This window comes from Hylobates moloch, unplaced genomic scaffold (genome assembly GCF_009828535.3).
Source record: "Hylobates moloch isolate HMO894 unplaced genomic scaffold, HMol_V3 SCAFFOLD_12, whole genome shotgun sequence".
NCBI lineage: Eukaryota > Metazoa > Chordata > Mammalia > Primates > Hylobatidae > Hylobates > Hylobates moloch.
The window spans coordinates 19,133,650-19,138,977 of NW_026652287.1; the positions used below are offsets into that span (position 1 = coordinate 19,133,650).

The window sequence follows — 5,328 nt, forward strand, 5'->3', positions numbered from 1 at the left end:
CGTATTCCTGAATAAAATGATAGTGAAACCGTAGGCCCTCTCCCTTCCTGCCTTCTTTCTGTCTTTCTTTAACAGAGGCAGATGTGATGTCTGGAGCCGTGACAGCTATTTCCCAACCTTGAGGCAAAGGCCAATAGAATCACAAAGACAGAAGCTGGGCTTGGTGGCTCATGCCTGCAATCCCAGCACTTTGGGAGGCCAAGATGGGTGGATCACTTGAGGTCAGGAATTTGAGACCAGCCTGTCCACCATGGTGAAGCCTCATCTCTACTAAAAATACAAAAATTAGCAGGGCATGTTGGTGCACATCTGCAGTCCCAGCTACTCGGGAGGCTGAGGCATGAGAATCGCTTGAACCTTGGAGGCAGAGGTTGCAGTGAGCCAAGATCACGCCACTGCACTCCAGCCTGGGCAACAGAGCAAGACTCTGTCTCAAAAAAAAAAAAAAAAAAGAATCACAAAGACAAACAAGCTATTTAATCCACACCAGTCACCTCCCTCCAGACTCTTCATTATGTAAGAAGAACGGCTCCCGTCTGTTTAATACATAGTTGGCTTTTCTGTTACTTGCTCTCAAATGCATTCTTGAGCTGATCCATGGAGTAAGGGTTTGGGGCTGTGGATGGGGGAATAACAATATGGGTGAGTCTGAATTCAAAAGTAGCAGCCTTAAGACTCTAAGATGGACACCACGCTTGAAAGAGCCGTCTCTGATGGTAAAATGAATCTATTGCTTACTTAAATATCTCTACTTCAAGTTCCATATTTCGGGGGAAGGGCTAAGATGAAATGAATCAAGATAGGCATGAATCCTTATTTTATATGTGATTCTTATTTCACCCAAAAGCAAGTTTGGTGGACAGACAGCACCATTGGAGAAAGACCGCTTCCTGGGGTTTAATTTGTGTATCCATTGAGCCTGGATGGGGAAGGGCCGGAGATGTTGGAAAGTGAACAACAGTGGAAAGTAGAACATCTTTCCACATGAGCTCTGCTATCCCCTGGGCTTCCAGGATTTGAGGCATATTGTGACAATAAACTTTTTGTGGAATAGGAAAGAACAGTTATGGGATGTGCAGATTCATTACACAATGTTAGAAAATAAACAAACAAAAAAGAACGTTTATTTGCTTTTTGTGTTCCCTCAAGGCCCATGTAAATTCTTGTAAAGTAAAAGTCTGCAATGAAATATAAATCATACGGATGGCCACAGGTTCTAGATAGCACAGAGTTAAGGTCTCAAAATCATGGAAGGTTGAGAGCACGAATGACATGGGATGAGATGAAACTGTGAGCCTTGGTTCCAAGAATCCGGCATCAGGGCAGTCCCCATCCTGTCCACTTAATCTAATGCCAGCAAGTGTTAAGGTCCAGTTGGGCCAAGAGAAACCATCATGCCCAAGGAGAAGGCATCCACCCAATAGGGTAAATGCTAAATATGCAGCTCTCTGCCTAAGTGTGTGGCATATTGACTTGTAACCAACTGATATAGTTTGGCTTTGTCCTCACCCAAATTTCGTCTTGAATTTTAGTTCCCGTAATCCCCATGTGTTGTGGGAGGGACCAGGTGGAGATACTTAAATCCTGGGGGCCATTTCCCCCATCTGTTCTCATGATATTGAGTTAGTTCTCACAAGATCTGATGGTTTTATAAGGGGTTTCCCCCTTCACTAGGCACTCATTCTTCTTCTCCCCACTGCCATGAGAAGAAGGACGTGTTTGCTTCCCCTTCTGCCATGATTGTAAGTTTGCCGAGGCCTCCCCAGCCACACTGAACTGTGAGTCAATTAAACCTCTTTCCTTTGTAAATTACCCAGTCTCAGGTATGTCTTTATTAGCAGTGTGAGAATGGACTAATACACCAACAAACATTTGTTGAAGAAATACCTACCTACTCTGCACATACTGCTTCGTGTGCTGGAATCATCTAAGACCAAAGGATTATCATAAAAGATGGATGTCAAGGTAGCTGTCCCAGAAATAATATAGAATATTCTACATGCCACATTTGCCTCTAGGGAATGTGCTTCCAGCTGCATTTTAACCAGGACATGGTCGTTCTGCACCTAGAAAACTCCAGACGTGGCTGAGCATGGTGGATCATGCCTGTAATCACAGCACTTTGGGAGGCCAAGGTGGGAAGGTTGCTTGCTCCCTAGGTAACCATGTGCAACCTAAAGGCCATAATAAAAAATGCTGACATCTTGGAAGAGATGCAACAGGACTTGGTGGAGTGCACTGCTCGGGCGCTAGAGAAATAGAATATAGAGAAGGACATTCCAGCTCATATCAAGAAGGAATTTGACAAGAAGTCCAGTCCCATGCGGCTTGCATCATGGGGAGGAACTTCAGGAGTTACGTGACACATGAAACCAAATGCTTCATCTGTTTCCACCTGGGCCAAGTGGCCACTCTTCTGTTCAAATCTAGTTAAAAGCATGGACAGTATGACGCACCCGGTGATCCATCCAAAATCAAGGACTGCACCCTAAGTCCCAAAAACCAGAGACTGAAATTTTTAGCCTTGATCTTGGAACCTTCATTGTGTTATATACAGGGCAGTCACTGAACTAGCTTGTTATGGTTATCAAACAATTAGCAAAACCGCCTACATTTGTATTTCTTTTCTTTTCTTTTTTTTTTTTTTAGACAGAGTTCCACTGTTACCCAGGCTGGAGTGTGCAGTGGCACAATCTCGGCTCACTGCAATCTCTGCCTCCTGGGTTCAAGTGATTCTCCTACCTCAGCCTCTCGAGTAGCTGGGATTACAGGTACGCACCACCACATCCAGCTAATTTTTGTATTTTTAGTGGAGATGGGGTTTCCCGATGTTGCCCAGGCTGGTCTCGAACTCCTGGCCTCAAGTGATCTGCCCGCCTTGGGCTCCCAGAGTGCTGGGATTACAGGTGTGAGCACCACACTTGGCCTTGTATTTATTTTCTATTCCGTATCTCTGCCCCATGTTATTTTCTCTCAAAATCCATTCTTTGAAAAAGTAATATGTTGCAGATGTGAAAAAAAAGAAAATTGGACTTGGAGTATAACATGAAAGGAGAAAGGAATAAAATGTCATTAAAATAAGAATATAGACAAAGGATCTATATACAAATGTCCATAGCAGCATTATTTGCAATAGCGAAAGACTGGAAACAACCCAAATGTCTGTCAACAGAGGATGGATAACAAAATTGTGGTATATCCACACAACAGAATACAGCTCAGCAGTGAAAAAGAAACCATTGGCATCCACAGCAGCACTGGCCTGAAGTTCAAGAATGTGCAAAACTGAAGGTGGTAATAGGATAGCAATGGCCTCTGGGGAAGAGAAACGTTCTATATTTTAATCTGGGTGATAGGTACACAGTGTATACCTAGGTCAAAATTCATCAACATGTGTCCATTATCTAATTTATATCTCAGTTTAAAAAACAGGAAGGATAGAAATGTACACGTGTACGGGTAGATAATAGTTATAAAGCATATCATATGATTCAGACCGGACCTAGATAAATATCAAGATCACCTAGGGAGTTTTTGAAAAACATCCATGTATTGCCTGGCGTGGTAATCCCAGCACTTTGAGAGGCTGAGGCTGGCCTTCTTTCCTTCCTTCCTTTCCTTCCTTTCTTTCTTTCTCTCTCTTTCTGTATTTCTTTCTTTCCTTATTTCTCTCTTTCTTCTTTCTTTCTCTTTCTTTCTATCCCCCTTCCTTCCTTCCTTTCTTTCTCACTTTCTCGCTTTCTTTCTTTCTCTTTCTCTTTCTGCATTTCTTTCTTTCCTTCTTTCTACTTTCTCTTTTTTCTTTTTCTTTCTTTCCTTCTTTCTCTTTGTTTCCTTCTTTCTCCCTTCCTTCCTTTCTTTCCCCTTCCTTCCTTCCTTTCTCCTTTCTTTTTTCTTTCTCTCTTTCTCTTTCTGTATTTCTTTCTTTCCTTCTTTCTCTCTCCTTTCTCTTTCTCTCTTTCTTTCTCTCTCTCCTTCTTTCTCTCTCTCTTTGTTTCCTTCTTTCTCTCTCTCCTCTCTCCCTTTCTTTCTTTCTTTCTTTCTTTCTTTCTTTCTTTCTTTCTTTCTTCTTTCTTTCTTCTTTCCTTTCTTTCTTTCACAGGGTCTCACTCTGTTGCCCAGGCTGGAGTACAGTGGCGCAATCACAGCTCACTGCATCCTTGACCTCCTGGGCTCAGGTGATCCTCCCACCTCAGCCTCCTGAGTAGCTGGGACCACAGGCATGCGACATCACACCCAGCTAATTTTTCTATTTTTTGCAGAGATGGGGGTTTCCCTGTTTCCCAGCTGGTCTCAAACTCCTGGGCTCAAGCAATCTGCCTGCCTCAGTCTCCCAAAGTGCTGGGATTACAGGTATGAGCCACTGCACTCAGCCAACCTTTTTAAAAATGATCATCCCTCTAAGAAGACTTTCTAGACTTTTTTCTAATCACTCATCCTCCCCATGAAATTACAATACTGCAGATATACTGTGTTCCTGTTTATGTGCTGTATGTATATTTGTGCTTTCTACATACAGAGTAAGATTTGTTTCACCTCCCAATAATCAATTTTTGCCCCTTTTGGGGGTGAAATTGACCCTATTAAGAAATCATGAGCTCCCTGGGGACAACCAGTAGCTTCTGCTTCACCTTGCCTTATAAGAACAAGATGTAATGGCTCCCCACTGCTGCCAGTCCCAAGTAGCTTCACTCCCCTTTCTGATGTCTCTTAACCTCATCCACACATTTGTTCCTTTAAACCCCCCTCAATTAGCATTTCATTCCTCCCAGAACCCTGGCTGGTGGAGATTCAGTGATAGAACCAAGAACATACCACAGGAATGTTCTGGGATGTTCTAGAAGTAAGATTTGAGAGTTGGGAGTCATCCACAGCTCCCCCCAATCCCCAAACCTCTGTCCTTCCCACTGGCAGAGCCTGGCATGACTTGCCCCTCTTGTGGCTAACTGCCCCAGAGCTTATCATCTGTGAAAGAAATACCTCTGGCTTCACAGCTGCATTCCAGAACCTTTTCAAGAGCATTCAAAATTTCCTCAGGTGGGCAGTAACTGCACTCCTTGTTCAGGGAAAACTAGGGACAGAAGGAAAGGAGAAGAATTTTAGCCTCTTTAACAAGGCAGACCGATATCCTGATTATTTACCTCCAACCTGCAAAGACAGCCAGGTTCTATGTGAGTCAGCTTTGGGTTTGAATTTTTTGAATCTATTTCTTAAAGATAAAGCATTCCATATTAAATGATCCATGCTAGTTGGTCAAGGAAACTCCTTTCCTATCGCCAGCCTCCTTCCCCAGCAGATTTGGGATTTTCACCTTCCTTGTGGCCCCTG

General features: G+C 43.3%; 1 pseudogene; it reads left to right on the plus strand.

Moving 5' to 3' along the window:
* Positions 1 to 2,165: 2,165 nt before the first annotated feature.
* LOC116479377 (dynein light chain 1, cytoplasmic-like) lies at positions 2,166 to 2,434 on the plus strand (annotated as a pseudogene).
* Positions 2,435 to 5,328: the final 2,894 nt, after the last annotated feature.